At 43.1% G+C, this 21629-nt stretch overlaps 1 long non-coding RNA gene across 1 annotated transcript; it reads right to left on the bottom strand.

The window, feature by feature from the left end:
• Positions 1–2418: 2418 nt before the first annotated feature.
• LOC147915300 (uncharacterized) lies at positions 2419–20210 on the bottom strand. The gene is made up of 3 exons (XR_015554222.1): positions 20135–20210; positions 8202–8414; positions 2419–3680 (listed from the first exon to the last, which is right to left on the bottom strand). It is a non-coding gene; the product is annotated as an uncharacterized LOC147915300 (long non-coding RNA).
• Between the last annotated feature and the right edge of the window lie 1419 nt (positions 20211–21629).

The following is a 21629-nucleotide window of genomic DNA, read 5'->3' on the forward strand; positions in this document are numbered from 1 at the left end:
TCTGATTTTCCTTGGGTCTACAGGTAAAACCAAAATTGTCCTACTTGCTCAAAATCCTTCAGGGTCCAATCCCAGACAAGATTCTTCATTCCTTTTAGAGATCTTCAGTGGATGATTTCCTTTCCTTTCTTCCTTTTGAGTCATTCATACTCCTCCAAATTGCTCCTTCTCTGTACTCTTCTCACCACTGAGCTGACTATGATTCACTGCCCACACTTGCCCATGTCAACAGACGTGGAAGTGACAGACATGTCAACTTCCATGTTGTGTCCATGCCAGCCTGCAAGACTAAGATGAATAGGACAGCAGGAAAGAGAGGGCCCAGGAGAGGCACACCTACTGTCCATATTAGTATGCCTAGCAAAAGAACAATGACCAGCCGTCTCTGCTCGCAGCCAGGTGTATCAATGCTTTCTTCAGAAGCCCATTGATATCACCCCTACAGCCCACATCACCAAAGCAGAACTCCCTTTCACCTACCTGAAAACCTATGTCCACCCCCCACCCTACTCCTGCCCTGGGGGCTTGGATGAGTTTTCATTGGGGGCTTCCAGAATTCTCATTTGTCTGGAACAGTCCCAGTTTATGTCCGGTGTCCTGTCCAGTTAAGCATTTGTCCCAGTCAAAAGTGATTTTTGGGGCCGGCCCAGTGGCGTAGTGGTTAAGTTTGTGTGCTTCACTTTGGCTGCCCGGGGTTCACGGGTTTGGATCCCAGACACGGACCTACACACCATTTGTCAAGCCATGCTGTGGCAGTGTCCCACATATAAAGTAGAGGAAGACTGGCACAGATGTTAGCTCAGTGACAATCTTCCTCAAGCAAAATAGGAGGATTGGCAACAGATGTTAGCCCAGGGGCAATCTTCCTCACCAAAAAACAAAAAGTGATTTTTGTGTGATAAATTATATGTTCTCCCTAGTTTAATGCTTAATTTTTCAAAAGGCAGCATGAGTCAGAATGCCTCAGGTTATAAGAAAAGTTCTTCTCTTCTTCCCAACTTTGTGGAAGAATATTAGAAGTCACCAAGAGAGTGAGGCAGGAGGGACCTGAAACCCAGGCACACAAATGACCTGGAGCAGGTGATTGAGAAAAAGTTGACACTTGCAGGGTATCCAGATAGGCTCGGAGAAGTTTTGCATGAGGCTGAAAGAAGATCCTATCCCAAAGATTAGGAGGGAGTGGGGGGACTCCAGGCTCAGGGGACATATTTGGGGATAATGCAATCTCCAGCTCAGTAAGAAAGGCATTTATGGAGGACAGGCATTTTGAGCTGCCCTCTTTCCTCCCTCTTTGTGCCTGCACATTTTGGCCAATAGTGCACCAGTGGTTTCTCTCTGTTACCTCATTTATGGCAATAACGTCAGGTCTTGTGTCTGGTCATAATGGTGATCTATGTATGCCATCTACATTGGGCATGGATAATGAATCCTATTTTATTTCTTAATTAAGAATTTGAAAGTACTGCAAATTACTGCAATTAACATGGATTTTCTTCCTCATTTATTTACTTATTTAGATGCCTGAAATTGCACCCTTAGCTTAAACCAACCGCAGGGTTCAAAGCCTGTTAAAATATATAGCATTCATTAAAATATTTATTCTTCCCCAACAGTGAAGTTGCAATTTGGAAATGGTGGTGGTATCTATGTATGCAAAATGCTTCCAAAAAAATATATCTTTTGAATACAGTCCATCCAGTTTCGTAATTTAAAAAGTTGAATTTATTGACAATCCTTTGTGTGACTGAAATAAACTAAGATTTTCAAAATAGCCCATTGTTATATTGACTTCAACCAGTATTGTTGTTTTCCTTCTCAAAGTTCTTGGGACTATGAGTACCACCATATTTTCAGAAGTTCAGTGCTCATTGAAAGATAATGATAACAATTTGAGGGTGGTTGAATTGATCTGACTGATTTCAAAACAATAGTACTTTGAATAAACTGTTTAGCATCAAATTATCTAGCACTTTTGAAGATTCAAACTTAGTCATCATTCTTGGGTTTTTGTATTTGGTTTTGATTTTGTTTCTAACTGGTTTGCATGAAGACACAGCTCAAGACAGAATGGTTGAAATTAACCAAAAAATGCTTCAGAAACGTAAACCCTTTGGTGTGGGCCAGCAGCCACTTCAAACTCCAGCCAGCAGGGGTGTAAATGGGTACAATCCCACCAAAAAGCAACTGGGAAATGGCATCTCAAAAACCTTAAAAGATGGAAACTCTGAAATCCAGCTATGCCACCTCAAGGAATTTATCCTTAGGAAAGAATGAAGGATATGCACCAACATTTAGCTACAATGACATTCATTGCAGTCCTGTTTATAATAGCAAAACAAATAAAATACAAAAATCTGTGGCAATAAAAGATTGTGTAAATTATGGTACAACCTTACATTAGAATAATAAACAGCTATCAACAACCATGAGGTTTGTATTAGTTATCTATGGCTATATTACCCCAAAACTTAGCAGCTTAAAACAATAAACATATATTATCTCACAGTTACTGTGGGTCAGGAGTCTGTGGGCAGAGCTGAACTGGGTCCTCTGACTCAGGGCTTCTCATCGGGCTGCAATCAAGGTGTTTGAATCATTTCAAGGCTTAACTTGGAGAGAATCCACTTTCAAGCTCAATCAAGTGGTTGTTGGCAGGATTCAGTTCCTCCAGGTCTGTTGGCTGGAGGTCTCCCTCAGTTCCACTGCCCTCCTTTCTGTAGGGCAGTTCACAACATAGCAGTTGGCTTCATCATAGTAAGCAAGCCAGAGAGGAGGAGAGGGTGAGCAAGACAGCGGCCAGATTCTTTTTGTAACCTAATCTCAGAACTGACATCTCATCACTCTTGCCATATTCTATTGGTGAGAAGTAAGTCAGAGGTCCAGCCCAAACTCCAGGAGGAGCGGTTTACACGATGGTGTGTATGCGAGAGGGCGGGGATCATTGGGAACCATCTTAGAAGCTGTCTACCACACAGTTGAAGTTTCTTTATTGGCAGAAGATATTCATAACATCTTATTCAATCAAAGAAAAGCAGATCACAAAACAGTATGTGCAGTATGATCCTTGTTTTGTAAACTAGAAACAATAGAAAAAATATATATCCGTATATACACAAATATTCATGAAACAATCTATAAGGATTCCATGGGTTAACAGTGGTTATATCCAATGGTGGGATGACAGATGAGTCTTATGTCCTATTTCCCAATCTGTATTTTCTATTTTTTCTAAAACAAACATGTATTGTTTACCATTTTAAAAAGAGTAAATATTATTAAATTAAAAGACAAAGCAATTTAAATCTTCTAGATGTCTTTCTGACCTCCACTGTCTATCTTTACAGGACTGTTTCTTGCTTACGATTTGAAGTCAACTAAATAGAAGTTCATCAGACCCTTTATAGAGCACTTTGATCCCACTGTGTCCAAGGAAATTGTGAGTATGTTCTAGAACTTGTTGCTGTGTTTGTGTCTTCTAAAACAACTATTACCACCAATAATGCTAGCATGGAAAACTACAATTATTTTTCCCCTCTGAGGTCACTATGACCACATGGGAACTATGATTGACCTGAGAGAGCTGGGTCCCATGAAGATCTTCTTCCCTTGAACCAGTGTCTTGCCAGGTCAATTCTAGTTTCTTCCAGACATGAGGTCGCATGACCATGTGGCCATCTTCTCTGCAAAATTCCAAAGGGATATGTTCTATTTATATGTCAAATATAGATGAACAGATCTGATACTGCTAAACATATTTGCAAGTTTGAAAAACAAGAATGGATGGATGAGTGAGAAGATAGTCATTAATAATCCCCATACTTCATTAGTTTTCCTGCCTCACGCCACCAGGAGGGCCTGAGTTGGGATGCTGCTGGTTCAGGGTTGGAATGACTTCTTCAGCAATGTAAATATTATCTTAATGTCACTTACTGATGAATACTACTGTTTTATCAAACATAAGAGTTATTGGTTGTTCGACAGCAAACCAACTGCTCTACACCTATATAGAGGACAAAGAAAGCAGCTTAGGATGGGCAAACTGGTATCCATGGGGAAGGAAGGCAATGGTCTCCAAGATGGCAGGGGATTAGAACCAGGTCTGAAATACTGGTGGATCTCTTTTCGTTGGGATCTATAGTACAATAGCCGATGTAACAGATAACACCCAAATCGTGATGGTTTAACACAATAGATCATTTTTTCCCTCATATAAGGCCCAAATGGGTGTTTGTCAAAACAGTGATTCAGAAACCCAGGTGCCTCCTATCTTGTGGCTTCACCATCTTCTAGGGCCTCTGAGTTTTATGCTGGATCTTTTGTATCTACCTGGCTGACAGGGAAGGAGAAAGTAAAGATGTCACCTCCAGTTCCTACCCACCTTGGCCTACAATTGACACACATCACACCCCATTGGTGAGAACTAGTCATATCGGCCTCACTTTGATGAAAGAGGCCTTGGGTTAGTCCGTGGCTGGCAGTCACTTCCCCAAAACTCCACTCTCTGCTAGGGGAGCACACATCATAGGTTCTATTAGGAAAATCATAGAGTTGGAAAGTTCTTGCTGAGGAAATTCTTAGTGGGCATTCATATGTCAACCACAGAGCAGGGATTAGTTGACCTATCAATGACTCAAGGTTGTTCTACACTGGAAGTGCTAGTTGTACCCACCAATGCTGGAAGTCCATGGAGGCCAATGGGGTCTCAAGATATCAACTTTAAAATTACCTATCTCTCTCTCTAAGCCTTGGTTTCTTGTTGTGTAAAATGACAATAATAGGATCTACCTCTTAGAGTTGTCATAAAGCTTCAAGGAAATAATTCAAGAAAGGGCACGGTACACATTATGTCAACACCAGTGACTTCTTCAGCAAGTATCTACAATGAATAATCTCAGAAATGCCTTACCAGCACTACCACAGTCACTGATTCTTATAATATCATTGTTACTATTAGGCTATAGTTGCGATGATTAGCACTACCATCGATAATAAAACCATAACCAAAACCATCTCTTCTCTACAGTGCTTGACATTTAGGTATTTGACTCTCATTACAACCTTCTAAAGTGGAAAGGAGACTCACGGTTATCACACCCATTTCATAGATGAGAGAATTGAACCTCATGAAGCCTAAGTGATAATGACCAGGATCGCATTATAACCCTGTCAGAGTTACCATATGGCTCTCAAACTCAAGTCTTTTAAGTCAAAATTGTACTATGACGCCAAATGTAAAATGGGATCTTGTTGGAATAAGCAGAACCATTGAAGACCTCTAGTCTCACTCCTGCATTGTTCAGGTGATTTGGGGGTGCCTTTGAGGATTGTTCCTCTTTGTGCCACTGGCCTCTGGTTGTCTTGTCTCCTTTAAGGTGAGTCTAATTGCACCTGGGTCTGGTGGTGGGGTAGGGGCAAGTAGTGTTCGTATTGGTGATGAGATTTTAGAGGCCGTAATGTACAGGGCTCCTGGAAATTGCTCCAAGATACATGAGTGGGGCCCCAGGAAGGAGGAAAATGTGTCCATTCTGGCACATTTGGAGACATCACTGGCCAGCATCACAAACTCTAGTGGGGCAGGTGACAGATTGGTGTCCACTTCTAGGTTTCTTAAGGTCTTCTTTCTCCACCATTCAACTCTTTGGCCTTTTCCCGGCTAACTTTAATGACTAATTCTTTAGTGATTTTATTCTTTATTTTGAGAGCGAAATAAGAACTGTTTCCCATAGCCTTAGGTGTAAGGTGTAAGGTCTTTGGAGACAGCGTTTGCCCCTGTATTGAGTAACTCCAAGTGTGAGGAGCAGAGAGCTACAGTAAACACGGATCCCCATATGGAGAGCAGCCCCCAGGCTCAGTCCTGCTGTTGACCACTGTGATGACACAGGGTCATTTAGACTCTGTAGGCCACGACTCCCTCATTTGTTAGATCAGGTGGAAGATGCCCACTTTCTCCACCTCCTCCACGTTCTTATGGAAATACTGAGAACTCCAGGCTCAAAAACATGAATAGACAGAAAGTACTTTGAAAAGTATAACATGCTAGATAAATGTAGCAGAGAGTCATCATTATCGCTGTGCTATCACCATTATTATTTTGTGGTAAGCTCAGCTTTTCCTAACACAGAGCAGTTAATGAAGTGGCAGTTGTATTGGTTTCCCACTAGAAGGGTGAATAGGCCAAATGAGGCTCTATTTCTATCCCATTTGTGTCCAGTTTTTTTTTTTTTCCACAATCGCTCTGTCTAGTGGGTTTATAAGTATTTTAATTACAGTGGCGTTTTATTATACTTACTCCTAACAAAATTCAGGCTAAGGACATTTTCTAAAAATCCTAAAAATGGTGGATTTCCCTAAAGTCTGAGTTAATTTTCACCAGCAGCCACATCACAGCTACCTTTGATCCCATCTCTAAGTACTAACAAGTTTTAATGAATTATTTTCAGCATAACCAAAATGAGTTTTTTTAATTGTACCTATAGGTCCACTAGTAGAGAGAAAAATGACAAAATCCACTAGTCATCAAGCTTTGGTTCATACATTGGTCACCAGCTGAGATGCATTTTTCCTGTGATCATTCATGAAGGAGGATATAAGCAATCACAGCTTCTACTAGAATATCTATTCCTAAGTTTCATGTCCATATTTGAAAAATAATGATAATAAAGTCAGCTGTGGTCTGTTTGGAATGAGACCTGAATGACAGGTTTCACAAAGTGGTCCTAGACTCAGAACTTAGGAATCAGAAGGAAAAGAGTCATGTGCCTCATCCAGTGTAAAGCTAGACACTACAGGGCCTGGATGAGTCAAACCCTTGATGTTGCTTGAAAATGGGAGCAAAGCAAGCAGGGATCACATCGGGATAGGAGAAGGAGATTGGGTCAGAAATGGTGTAGACCAAGAGAAAGGACAGGCAGATGATGAATTTGGAGAATTAAGGTATAAACCCAGGTCAAAAATCCATGGATCTACCAAAACCACACCAGAGAAGTGGCCATTGGCAGAGGCTGAGAACAGAAGTGGTAATGTTGATATTGGCTTAGAAATATTCCAGCACCTTCCAGCAGAGACTGGTGTTCAAAACAGTAGAGTCCAGTGAAGGCCATGGAGGTGGCTAGAGAATAGGTAAGAAATCCTGTTTCAATAGAACTGAGGAAAAAGCAAGAGCCTAATTACCAAGGAAAAGGGCATTCTGCATTAGGTTAAGCAAGTGAGCTACACTCTCATGTCATCTGGCCCATGAATGTCATTTAGCCCAAGCCTGAGTCTGATCCTGGCACAGGAGCAAGAGATGCACCCGTTGTCTGAGTAGCAAAGTTAGAAAGATGCAGGGGCACTGCAGTATGCTCCCTCCAGAGGAAGTCCTTTCACAGAACATCAGGGCTGACCTTTATGTTCATTTTAACTGAATGATATCTGCAAGGAGGGTATAAAGACTGATTTGTTCCCACCCTTTAACACCTGAGGCTCTTACCCCCTCACGTCAGTGCTGGGCTCAGCACCTGCGTAAGGACAGCTCTATCTGTTCGTCCAGACAGACATCATGGACTCCCAACCATCTCCACTTCTCCACACATCCAAGCTACAAAATCTAAAGGAAATGGTATTTAAGAAGAGAACCTGCTGCATCTTCTAGAAGACTGTGTAGACGCTGTACTGGGTCAACCATACTTGTAGACAAAATGGGTTTGATTCTCCTACATGCCTAGACTCAAGTGGCAAGAGCAAATCAAAGCCTTTCAACACAGTAAACATCATTGCCTTCCAGTAAGTCCTTTTTAACATATAAATATCAGCAAGAACACTAATAACAATGTCTTCCAATTCTTATGAGGGTTCACTTTTACCAAGCACTTTCATCTACGATATTTCTTTTGAATTTCATAATACTAGGGAGGGAATTTTTATGCCCCTGGTAAAGATGAATAAATTGAGATTCAACGAGTTTGAGTGACTTATCTTTAGTCACAAAACTAGAGTCTGAAATTGGACACAGGCCTTATGAATTCAATTTGCCTCTAACACACTATCATGATAAATCTATCTATCCCCATAGAAGACCTTTGTGTCTCACAACCCTGGAAGTTTGGAAGAAAAGACAGCCAGGAAGGATAGAGAAAGAAGACAGTTGAGAAAAAAATAGTCTAACTTGCACATTTTGTCTTAGGCCACTCCTGAGACTATTGTTCTTAACTCTTTGACTTTACCTTGGTGTTTTTAACTCTTCAAAACATTCTCATGCCTTTATCTCCTTTGATCAGCTCAGCAACCCTGTGAGGTAGGCAGAGCAGATCTGACAGATGAGGAAACTAACACCTGGAGAGGTTAGATGATTCACCCAAGAACAGATGGCCATTTGGTGGCAGAATTGGAGCTGGAACCCAGATCTTTGGAATGCGGATGGGGTAGGAGAGAAGTACCTGTTGAAGGAGGTAGGAAAAAAGTATTTCATTAAAAGATTAATCAAATTTCATACGAAAATGAAAAGGGCCAAGAGTAGCCAGAAGAATTTTGAGAAAGAACAAAAAGAAGAGGGACTTATACCACAGGCATCAAATTTAATAAAACAGTGTGACAGAGGTGGAGAGATACAGAGACAAATGGAATAAACTAGAAAGTCCAGAAAGAGATCCATGCATTTTTAGAAATTTGGTACATGACAGGAGAATTACGAATAAGTAGGCAAAGTATGGACTGTTTGATATACAGTGTCACAATAATTAGCTCCTCATACTGGAAAATTAACATTAGAGCTCTATTTTATACACAAGATATTGCAGGTAGACTCCAGATGGATTTAAGGCTAAAACTTTTAAACTATTAGAAGAAAATTCAGGAAGATATTTTTACATAAAATCAGGAAAGAAAGGATTTCTTAAGATTCAAAAAAAAGCTCAATTTGGGGAGAAAAAAGGAGGAGGATTGGCAATAGATGTTAGCTCAAAGCCTGTCTTCCTCAGCAAAAAGAGAAGGATTAGCACGGATGTTAGCTCAGGTCTGATCTTCCTCACAAAAAATAAATTAATTAAATAAATAAATAAAAGCTCAAAAGAAAAATGGGAATAAATTGGATTACATTAAAATTTAAGACTTCTATATGATCAAAGACACCATGAACAAAACCAAAAGACAAGTGAGAGATTTAGAGCAAGAGTTTGTGATGTATTTAACCAACGAAGGATTAATATCTAAAACATGTGGGGAAAAGGCTACAGTAAGTAAAAGACAAACAGCTCAATAAAAAAACAGGCAAAATATAAAAATAGACAGTTCCCAGAAATGTAAATCAAAATGGCCTATAAAAATATAAAAAGAGGCCCTACCTCATTAATAATCAGGGAAATGCCAATTAAAGCAAAAAGATACCATTTCATACCTATCCAATTGTCAAAAACTAAATGGTTCCACAATGCCAAGTTTTTGTGGGAAGTGAGCACCCTCATTCTTGAGAGAGTGCAAATTGTTTTAAGTCCTTTAGACAGCAATTTGGAAATATCTTATAAAAGGGAAGAGATGCGTCTCTATGACAACTGGTTTTACATCTAGATATATGCTCTAGAAAAACTCATCCCCATGTATAGTATGATGTGTAAAAAGAAATTTATTATTGCATTATTTGTAATATTGAAAAATTGGAAGCAATCTAAATGCTTATCAATACGGCAATGGAAAAGCAGTGTACATTTCGTAGCAGTGAGTGAGCCTCAGCGAGCTGGACTTATGTAGCAAGAGGGATGATTTTGGAAAACTCAAGTTGCATGAAAAAATCAAATCATTAATATATCATTTACGCCCATATTTAAAATATGCAAAATAACATTGTCTATTATTTATAGATTCAAATATACGTGTAGCATTAGAACACGGAGAAAGATCCATGCAAGTTCAGGAGAATGGCTTCTTGGAGGAAGCGAGAGGATAATAGGATCAAAGACAGACAGCACAAAGAGAGTTGAACTGAACCTATAATGTTTTGTTTCTTTAATTAATAAAAAAACTATACCAAATTCAGCAAGATGTTAACATCATAACATTCTGTGCTGTGGATATGGAGTGTTTGATATAGTAAACAATTTGGGAAAGGCAAAGTTATTCACCAGCAGCCTCTCTTTCCTCCCGGGGAAATGAGAAGGCAGTGGGGAGCATGAGTCTGCAGGAAACAGAGCTGACAGCTTTGAAAATTATTTTGGCTTTGGATTTCCGCTCGTGCATGCACACTGGGACAGTTCCACACATGGGAGCAGTGGGGTCATGGAAGAAGAGGTGCCAAGCATGATAGTTAAGGTACACAGCAGGCCCCGGGAAGTCCCAGTTCTGCCAGGGCATTAAGAACAGCATTCTGTGGCTAAGAATAGGACCCAAGAATGACAATGGCTTAGATACAATAGGAGAGTGTTTCTCCCAACTTTAAAAGAATTCAGAGGTAGGCAATCTGGGGCTAATATGGTGGCTGCAAGATGTCTCCAGGACTCAGGCTCTTTCCATCTTTCAGCTGTGCCATCCCTAGTTACATGAGTTCCATCTCCAAGGTCACTTCATGATCTGAGGTGATCATTGCTGCTCCAAGAGATCCAGGAAGGAAGCAGGAAGAATTGAAGGTGAGAAGGGCAAAATAGTTCCTATAGGCTGTCTGTATCCCGCTAAATATTCTTACCTGAAAGTCCTTAACTTGCGTGGACATTTTATTGGTCATCCCTAACACCAAGGGAGGGTAAGAAATGTTTTCTTTGATTCAATCAGCAATGTGCCCAGCTAAAAAGTTGAAGCTAAGGAAGAAGGAGGAATGGCTGGTGGGTTAACAGCTAGTAGTGGCCGCCACAGCCTGTAGGAACTCCTTGTGTGCCCATGGATGAGAGCTTACCTCCTCTGGACGTTGCTTTCCTGTCCATGCAAGAAAGAGCATGGATTCGGTAATGGTTCCTCAGTGGAGCCACTTTGCTGTTCGTTGCTTCCTACTTTGGCCAGACTTCTACTTGGGACACTTATACTTGAAACCATTGTCTGCCCGTTCATCTTCCACCACCCCAGGGATAGGTCTGAATTGTTAACCTTTTTCTTTCACCATAGTTCTGGTTCTGCATTTATGCTTCACACTTCCTACTCTTTAGGAAGTGCAACTTGTCTTTTAGGTACAGCAACTGCTAGAAACACCCAGATTTTAACTTTCCAACTCACCTCTCTGAAGGAGCCCTCCTTGGCTTATGGCAGCCTCCTCTGAGACACACAGATTAACTAAACCTTGTGATAACCCAAACTCACTCAGCTAATCAAGAACAGAGCCGGGATTTGAACTAGGCATTCTGACTCCAGAGATGGTGCTTGGAACCACTGTGCTATAAGCAGTAAACCAGAGAGCTTGAACAAGAATTCTAGTCCTCCTACTCTTGGCCAAAATTCTCTTCTTTGAATTGCTTTATACTAGCTTCTTAGTTATAGATTCTGGGTGGATCTCCTTAACTTCACTTTCCTCTGTGCCTCATATCTATTTTTTCCATGCACACATTAGGCACTTGATGAAGGCTTTTGATAAAATATCTGAGCTCAGTGAGCAGGGACCAGCTTCCCCTCTCATGAGGCTTTGATGAGATTTGACTTGGCCGAGTAAGGCCACTGCCTAAGAACTAAATGGAAACATCAAGCTGCCTCCTTGATCATCTGAATGGAAAGCCATGCTCCTGCCAAACTATGTCTGAAGAGAGGAATGGTGAGCAGCTCAGACAAATGTTCTATGTACTCTCATCTTTTCAGTGAAGCCCTGGCAGGGCAGAAAGTGGGTGTACCTTGTCAGTGTCGTTCACTTCTTTCCCTAGAGTGGTGATATAGAAGGGCCATCCAGGGAACAGGAAGGAGAGAGCTGGGTGACCACTTATAAAGCCAAAGTCAGCCATGTCCACTCTTCCACTGGGCAGTTGAACTCTGCAGGAGAAATTATGCACTCCCCAAGTCAGTGCCGCTATGCATTCATGCTCCTGCCCTCAGCTCTGTTTGCTGTCCTTTCTCGAGTCCGTAGTCATACATCATCAACCCTGCCAAAAAACAAACTACTCTTTGCTTCTTTCTCAGTTACCAACATCATCTTCTCATTTGACCAACCCAAAACTCGAGGTCGTCTCTGACTCCTCTTTCTCCCTCTCTCATCGTTGAAATAGTCATTAAACTGTATTATTCCTCTTCCCTTCGCATTTCTCTAATCTGTCCACTGCCCTCCTTCAGTCTTGGCTTTAATTTGTTTCCAAGCTGACACCCTCCAACCAGTCTTGGCATTACAGAGCTACAGCTTTCAAAGACATAATCGGATCATGTCACACACATACCCTTTCTTAATGGTTCTCTGTAAATTTGGGGATAAAGTCAAAACTCCTGAAATAGAAAGCCAAGCCCTTCAATATCTGACTGCTGCTTTCCTCTCAACTTCACCTTTCCTCCATTGGATTGCATATTCCAGCCACGCTCAAATCCTGGGTTTCCCAAAATGCTTCGTGAGCTCCCTAAGTTGTGGACGTTTGCATGTGCTGCTTCCTCTGTCTGACGCCCTCCTTGTCCCCACCTCTCAAATATTTGTCAAATGCATGAGTGAGTCTGGGTGCAGGTGGAGCAGCAAGAAATGAAGGACAGACAGAGGAAGGAGAGATAAAAGTGGCAAAAAGAGAACCCAGGCGTGTGGAAGGAGGAAGAAATTTGGGCCAAAGTAGAAAAATTAAAAAAAAAAAAAACAACATTCAAAGGCAGAGGTCTAAAAGCATTTTTTCTAAGACCCTGGTGGCACATTTCTATTTTAAACCAAACTGAAGGGTACAAACTTGACTTGACTGATCCCTAGTAACCACTATAGAACTCAAAATACCACCCAGCCACCTGGTGACCCTACAGAACAGGGTGAGGAGTTGAAGCCTTGAGGACAGGTCAGAGGAGCAGTGATTAAGTCAAGGCCAACTCTCAGCTCTGGCCTTGGGATTCCGCCCATGTGCATTTCTGCGGGGACAGAAACCAACTTGCAGTCTTACTGAAGCGAGTCATTTCCACTTCTTCTCTGGTCCTCTCCATAATACTCTGTGAAAGACACACTCATTAATAACTTTAGCTCCAGCTCCTGAAGGATTTCAATCAATTATTTAAGAGATGCCAATCAAATTCAGAACTCTACTGGTAGGATAATTAATATTTTCAATGTGGCAGCCGAGAGTCCAGAAAAAAAGAATGGAAAGGACATGTAATGCCTACGACATGAGTCCAAGTGCAGCCCTCCCAGAATCTGGGGAAGCTCCAGCTCACAAGTCTGACCCGCTTGCTGAAATCTTAAAGGCCACCAAAAGGCGCTTTACCAACTGATATGAGCAAAGGCCAGGTGAGGCTCCCTGTGACACACCAGTTTCCTGTGGGGCCGTGCTTCATGCCCATTAATGTAGTGATCTATTTCCAAACCAGACAGTTGAAGTGGGAAAGATGAATGAGCAGAGGCCATTCCCATCCCCAAGGACAACCTGATCCTTAATAGTAGCAGCAGATGTGAACAAACCCAATTCTTCACACATATCACTTATTCAGTGCTCACAGTCCTCTACGAAAGGAGAAGTTATTACCCTTATTATACAAAAAGATAGAAACTCAGAGAAGTTAAGTAACATTTCCAAGGTGGTCAAGTTAGTGGCAGAGCCAGGAGGTAAACCCACGCTGAATATCAACAAAGCCCATGTCCTCTCCTACACTTCCCTTCCTTTCAAACATCCAGAGATTGTCAGTGTTGTAAGGGGCTTCAGTGGCTAGCTCGCCTCACAGATGGTAAGAGTGAGGTACGTGGTGGCTGATGACAGAGGTGGACGGTGAACCTGGATTTCTTGACTCCTAATTCAGCTCTTTCCTCACTACACCTCACTGCTTCCCAGACTCAAGCAAGTATTGACCTGATCCCCACATTCATTCAACAATTTAACAGTATGTAATGAGCCCTTACCAAGGGCCAGGCACTGTGCTGTATCCCGTGGGGATACAGCAGGTTGAAAACAGAAAACACCTCTGTTCCCATGGAGTTCACATTCAACTGAAAAGACAAACATACACATAAATAATCTGTCAGGTGAGGGAGATGTGTCCTATGTGGAATGATAAAGCAGGATAAGAGGGGCAGAGATCAGTGGGGCAAGAGGGAGGGATATTATTTTTAAAAGGATGGTCAGGGAAGCTTTTCGCATCCCCAACAAAATCCATTCCAACTTGACCTACATCTTGCTTTCGTACCCAGGTGTGGAACTGGGCTGACAATGAGCAGGTTAGACACACAGAACAGTAGGCAGGGGGTCCCCAAGGAAGAACAGGATTCAAAAGTAACCCCCAGCACTGCCAGCCTTGCCATGGGACAGTCCTCACACATAGAGCAGCGACTGCAACCTATCTCGGGGATCAGAAAGGATTTTTAGATGTGGCCCTGTTCCCAGAGGAAATGGCCCAGTGACTCAGGAGCTTAAGGGAGATGTCCTCACAGTCTGGTAATAGCCAGCCTTCAAAAGCCTCTGAATACCTTCTATCAGAAAGGGAAATTAGAGGTGAATTTAATACTTGGAGAATTTTAGTGGGTGGAAAAGACCTTTAGATATGCTTCAGGATCTCATTGAAATGTTTCTCCATAGACTTAGGAGGTTGTATCTCTGGGAAAGGCACTAAAAGTAAAATAATAAGAAAACTCTGATTACACCTTAGAAACAATTTGGAAGTCCATTCCTGTGCAAGGCCCAGAAACAAAGCTCTATACAAAAATTGCCAAAGATAATCTATTCTGTAACAATAAAGTGATGTATCTGTATACTGTGTAGCGTGAGTTTTCCAGAAGATTTAGCAATCAAATAAATCAATAACAAAGAAAACTGGTGCCCAAATATGTTTCTGTATTTTACTACTGAAATCACTCCCAGGAGAATTCTGTGAAGCTGGGGGCTCGAGGAGAGGCCACAGGGAACAGCTGGAGAAGCCCCTGGGCAGGGTCGGTGCCAGACGCTGGGGGATGGAGAGACTCAGAACAGGCTGGGAAGGGCAGTGAGAAGCTGCCAGACACCCAGCGCCAAGAGGCCTTGTGCCTGGAGGTGACAGGAACAGCCTGACTGGATGGCGTAGCTGGCTGCTTGCTGTAAGTGCCATAAGTAGTCTGTAGACGAAATTGGCAGGAAACGTGCGAGAAGCTAACACTATCTCTGTATCCTCACCTCTCCCTCCCATCACCACTCCTGCCTCAGGAGAGTCTCAAATCTATTCTAAAGTTAACCCTCCATCTCAGCTCAGGATTCACCCCATCCTGTCTCCTAATTAGGCTCCTTCGTTCTCACTTGGTCTCTCCCTTTAAATTAGATTCTTCCTCGACAAACTCATCATCTCCCATTTTTAAGGGGAATAAAAAAGAGAGAGAGAGAACTTTCCTTGTTCCTGCTTTCCCCCCAAGCTAATATTCCATCTCTCCACCTCCCTTAATTGCCAGATTTTAAAGAAATACTTCCATATGCAGTGTCTTCCCTTCCTCATCTTCACCTTCTTTAATACCTCACGGTCTGCTTTCTGGTCCAAAAATTCCACAGAAATTTCTCTGACTGCCAAATACGCCAATTTCTCCAAGCCTTTGGTCTCAGCAGCATTTGTCACTGTGTATTTGTCACGTGTATCCATTGTCTGAACCCAACATCTTAAAACATTCACCTCAGGGCCGGCGGTGTGGTGTAGCAGTTAAGTGCGCGCACTCCACTTCAGCGGCTTGGGGTTCGTGGGTTCGGATCCCAGGCGCGCACTGACGCGCCGCTTGTCAAGCTATGCTGTGGCAGCATTCCATATAAAGTAGAGGCAGATGGGCACAGATGTTAGCCCAGGGCCAATCTTCCTCGGCACAAAGAGGAGGATTGGCATGGGATGTTATCTCAGGGCTAATCTTCCCCACACACACAGGCAAAAAAAGTTAAAAAAAAAAAGACCACCTCCTTTGGCCTTGATGACCCTATTTCCCTGGTCTCCTCTGAAGCCTTCTCACCTCCTTCCCAGTCCAGAACCCACCCCACCACCTTAGTCTTCCACTGGGGGAGAAGAGACCAGAATCAACTAACTCATTGGATGTTTCGGGGTAACACACTCTTTAGAAAATCTCATGGAAGTTTTAATGAATTTCCCCAAAATATGGTTTATATGGACATATACATGCTATGCGTATACATACACATATATAAACATTATTTCAGGGGAGGCTCACAGACTCCCTAAATTACAAGCCTCTGTCCCAGAGAATAGCCTTTTGTACAAAATGTAGTATGATTTCATGTGACTGTTCCATGTTGCTTTTAAACCACATGTTTCTAGTAGGTTCTTGGCTTCTAGGGGTGCTATAATGGAATGAAGCACTTTATCGGAAGGCAGAAGCCTAGGATTGTCATCCCAGTTTTCATACCTTAAAGGTATGAAAAACCACCTATCTAAACCAAAGTTACCTCCTCTGTAAAAATGGGCATTATCATTTCTTCTTTGCCTCACAGGATTGTTCTAAAGACCAAATGAGATCAGGAATTTGAAAACATTTTGCAAAATTCAAACCATTACACAATGATTACCAGTAAAATCAATGATTAATATCCTTAGAGATAACACCAGCAGGGTACCAACATGGGTCTCACTCCTATCTTGAGCACCATGTTATGATTTGACCTGGGTCCATTTCCCAGTTTGTAAACTGGAGATGATAATAGCTATTCTAGCTGTCTCATAGAGCTAGTGTGAGTATCAAATGAAATAATGAATGTGGAGAGACTTTGCAGCTCAGCAAGACTCAGCCTCCTGCCATTTCTCATCCTCTTCTTTGTCCCTCTCCATGTGCATTAATTGAGCTCCGTGAGCCCACCAGAGTCAGGCTGTGCTCACAAGAGTCCCACCGTGCCCAATGATGGAATGTTCCTACAAAACAACTCTAGAGTCAAATTAGACTCCAGTGAGTTAATCATAGATAATGTAATTATAAGAAACAGCAAATAAATTGATAATAATTGGCTATTTATTATTTTTAAATAGGAGACTTGGAGAGAAAGAATATAGTGTGTGAGAAAGATTATCCTTTGTAGAAATAATCAATCCTCTTGGCCACTTGGCCTATATTTGAACCCACTCCAAGAAGCACTAGTGTCTCTTTGGTATGTTGAGTGGCTGTAAAATACTTTCTGACCTGAAATGCTGGCTTTACTCTGATGCACGAGTGTTCGTAGCATCCAGTAGGTGTATCCAGGTTTCCAATTCCCCAAGAAAGAACATGACCACTGGAACGACTATCCTTTCCTTGTTCCCAGCCCTTTCTTCTGTGCTCCACTGTGCCTAACTGAGGTTCAGAGGTAAGGGTCAGGGAAAAATGCAGACAAACTAGCAAGCTCAAGTGGATCCATCTCTGCCTTTTCACCAGGTTCTATCTGGTTTCAGAAAGAGGTGGGATTTCCACGGTGCTGTGGGAAGGGAGGGATCACCTCTGATGAGGACAAGGCAAGTCACCGTCGGAGTCAGATGACATAGCAGGAAGCATTCCTCAACAGTCTCTGGGACTTGGGAAGTATGACACTGGCCGTTCATTGCAGAAGTAAGGGGTGATGCATATCTTGGGCTCCATGAGCAGTGGAAGGAGAAGAAGGAAATAGAAGGGAAATTAACATTTATTGATCCAAGGACATTATCTACATTATTTCATTCAATCCACTCAATAATACTCTCTAGTATGGGTTTATTGTCCCATTTACCAGCAAAGAACCTAAGAGTCAGAAAGGTTAAAACTTGCCCAAGATCATACAGAGAGTAAAGAATAGAGGGACTCCAAATGCCAGGCTATTTCCAATCTGGCAAACTGGCTCACCAAATGCATCAGAGGCCATTCCAAGTAGTGGACACCCAGAAAAAGACAAAGAGTGACTCTCCAATTGTGGCTTGTCCACAGTCATTCCCCCAATAAAGGACCTTTGATTATTCTGTGATAGACATATACTATAGCTGAGTAAGAAGACTCCAATCTGAGACTTGGGTCTGCCACTTACCAGCACTGTGAACTTTCCCAAGTTCCTAAAACTTATCTATAAAATAAACATACCATTATCTCTCTGGAAAATGTGTAAGTTACTGTGTAGTTCAAATGCAATGATACTTGTGAAAATGCTTTGTCTTCTGCCTACACCATGCCACGTCACTACGTAGAGAAGGTGGCATTGCCTCCATTCACAGGGCTGCAGGTGAAAGCTACATCCCTGGCATAGAAAAAGAAAAGCAAGAGCTGTAGAGGTTCCAGAACACTGGATAAGGATGAAGCAGGAGCCCAGAATGCAGCTAAGGTCTGATAATGAGGTAGAAGGTCAGAGCAGGACTGGCAGTGACAAGGAACCCACATGGGCTGCTTAACACCTTCCTAAGATCAGAGTGGTCCCAGAGTCTTGGGCAGAGCTAAGCCTCCCTATGGTTAGATGGTTGGTCAAGTGGTTTCTGTTCCAGGGAAAAGAGAGTCATGGGGGAGGAAGCTGGCACGTCATTGCAGCTGGCCAGAGGGCGAATATCATGAGGGATGAGCTCCAACTCTGCTTTTTTCCCCTTATCCGTGGATACAATATCCTGGTTTTATGGCTCTAGAGAAAAGTATAGGCTGTAAATTCCTACAGGGAATGGATTCTATCTTAAATGTTATTGGATTTCCCATAGAACCTGAAAAAGCACAGAGCTCAAATCAGCGGTCCTTAAAGGCAGGATGCTGTGCCATCCTTCTGTGAGTTCCCACAGCTAACTTTTCCCATAATGAACTTTTGTGTCAGGCAGAAGATCCTGGAGGGCTTGTTAAACAGGCAGATTCCCAAGTTCCACCCTAAGATTCAGATTTGGAGGGTGGAAGTGAGACAAAAATGTACATTTTATCAAACCCCCCAGTTGTTTCCCATGCAGGTGAAAAAATTTGCTTTGGGGAAAAAACTTTGAGAAACTCTCTGAAAGTCTGTTGTTTCACGTACCTTCTTGTACTGAAATAACCTGTTCATGGGTCTAACTCCCTCCCACCAGACCATAAGCTCCTCCAGGGCAGGGTCTGTGCCTTCTCATCCTTGTACCCCAGACCCTAGCAGAGCACCTGGCACACCGTAGGTGTTTGGTTGGGCTCACCAGACCAGGAGGATGAACCATAAAATACATCCCATTCCTATAGGAACAGTTTCATATCTAGGATTTGTGTTGTTGACAGGGGTCACTGAATGCCCATATATCAGAAATATGGGCTACAATATTGAATCATGGGATGCTAGAGTGATAGAGCTGAAAAGTACCCACATGCATTCTTCAGCATCCATAAAGCAAAGGCACAACTCTGGATCTCTGCAATCATTTTGATCTGACAAACATTTTATTAAAGATTGTCTAATCAATGTACCACAGTGTACCTCATAGTCACTTTGTAGTTGAGAGACTGAGGCCTGAAGAAGTTAACTGACATGCTCAAGGCTGCACCATGAATCAGTGTCAGTCTCAGAACTCAGACCTGGGTCTCTGGATTTTCTGGGCAGTGCTTCCTTAAAACCACAAGATTCTGAGAAGGACCTGTGTTTTGGGTTTTTTTTCTAAAAGAGAATGATCGATAAATCTTTACTTTTTAAAATGCCTCTGGGGGGCGAACTCAAGATGGCGGCGTAAGCAGACTCGGAACTCACCTCCTCCGGTGGACACAGCCAATTTACAACTACTCGTGGAAAAATTACCCCTGAGACAGAACTGAAAACTGGATAAGAGGACCTCCTGTAACAACGGACAATCCTACTTGAGGTGGAAGAGGCAGAGACTTCCTTCTGGAGAGGAAAAACACCACCTTCAGGAGCCACCAGCTTCACGGCCCCGGGAGCAGCTCACAGGTACGCAGCCCTCCCTGGAGGCGCGGGGCCCTGAGCAGGGGAGCACCCCCGCTGTGGGCATTTTGTGGACCCAGCACAATCGAGATGAGTGGCATAATATCTGACTTTGCCTACTACTAAAACATTGGGGAGTACCCCCAGAAAAGCTGGTTCACAAAGAAACTAAAACCGACTCTTAAAGGGCCTGCGCGCAAACTCACCCGTTTCAGAGAGCATCCTAAAATCACCAGAAAGAAAGGTGCACAGTGCTGTGGTGAAAAGAGACTCACCTAATAGGCCCTGAGTGCATCTCAGTGAGAAGTGTGACCTCTCCAGGGACTCGGACATTGGCAGCGGCCATTGTTGTGGCCTGGTGTGGGCGTGCTGACACAGACGCTATTGGAGTTCTTCCTGAGGCCTGCTAGCCCAGGTCTGCCCCACCCTCTAGAGCACTGATTTAATCCAGCTCAGCCAGGGCAGGCAGCCCACCCTAGAGACTGGCCCCACCCAACAACAAGCCCTCAGGCAACTTGTGGGCCTGCATAGATTGGTGACTGGATTCTCTGCAGCCTGGCAACTGAGCCGACTTTAGCGGGGCAGGGTGTGCACAAGGAGTGCGTGGAGAGTGTGGGGCGGTGGCGGTGTGGGGCTCCCGCTGTGGAGAGACTGGGTCCGCTTCGGGAGGTCAGGGAGCGCACACGGGGCAAGACTGTGTTGACTGTGTGTGTGGACCTGTGGGCGGCAGGGCTTGTCAGCTGCAGAAGACTTGTGCTTCTTAAAGACCCACATAGGGGGTTTGCCCCACCTTCCAAAGCCTGAAACAATTGGGTGCTCCTGTGCCTGAGGCCAGCCCCACCCAGCTGCAAACCTCAGAGAGCTGACAAGAGACCTAATAGGCTAGAGGCTTACAGCAATTGTAAGGCCCTGAGCCTAACAACCTGCCACGCTGGGGGCCTACTCACTTAAAAGAAATACTGCAACACAAATGTGGTATTAGAACTTGCAGCCAACTGTGCAGGGGCTCCTCACACCTGATAAAGAGACTGAAGGGCCCACAACAACTACAAGCAGCTGAGCATTACAACAGCTGGCCGGGAGCATAACTCGGCCTCCCTGGGCGCATACAGTGAGAGCAAACAAGCCACAACAGAAGGACACACGTAGCCCACATAGGGGTCACCCCTGGAACATTGAGAACTGAGGGAAGCACACTGGAAGCCTCCTAAGCATCACTTACATAAGGTCACCTATCCAAGAGCAGGAGACATAGCTGACCTACCTAATATGTAGACGCAAGCACAGGGAAAGAGGCAAAATGAGGAGGCAAAAGAATACATTCCAAGTAAGGGAACAGAACAAAACCCCAGAAAAGGAACTAAGTGAAACAGAAATGAGCAATCTACCCGACAGAGAGTTCAAACAAAGAGTGTTAAGGATGCTCACTGATCTGGGGAGAAGAATAGATGAACTCAGTGAGAATGTCAACAAAGAAATGGAAGATATAAAAAAGAACCAATCAGAAATGAAGAATACAATACTGGAAATGAAAAATTCATTAGAGGGACTCAAAAGCAGAGTAGAGGATACAGAAGAATGGATCTCTGAGCTGGACGAAAGACTAGAAGAAATTACCCAAGGTGAACAGGTAAAAGAGAAAAGAATTAAAAAGAGTGAAGACAGTCTAAGGGAACTCTGAGACAACATCAAGCGCACTAACATCCGTGTTATAGGTGTCCCAGAAGGAGTAGAGCGAGACAAGGGGGCAGAGAATCTATTTCAAGAAAT

The sequence above is a fragment of the Ceratotherium simum genome, chromosome 14, assembly GCF_057802395.1.
Source record: "Ceratotherium simum simum isolate JZ-2026a chromosome 14, ASM5780239v1, whole genome shotgun sequence".
Taxonomy (NCBI): Eukaryota; Metazoa; Chordata; class Mammalia; order Perissodactyla; family Rhinocerotidae; genus Ceratotherium; species Ceratotherium simum.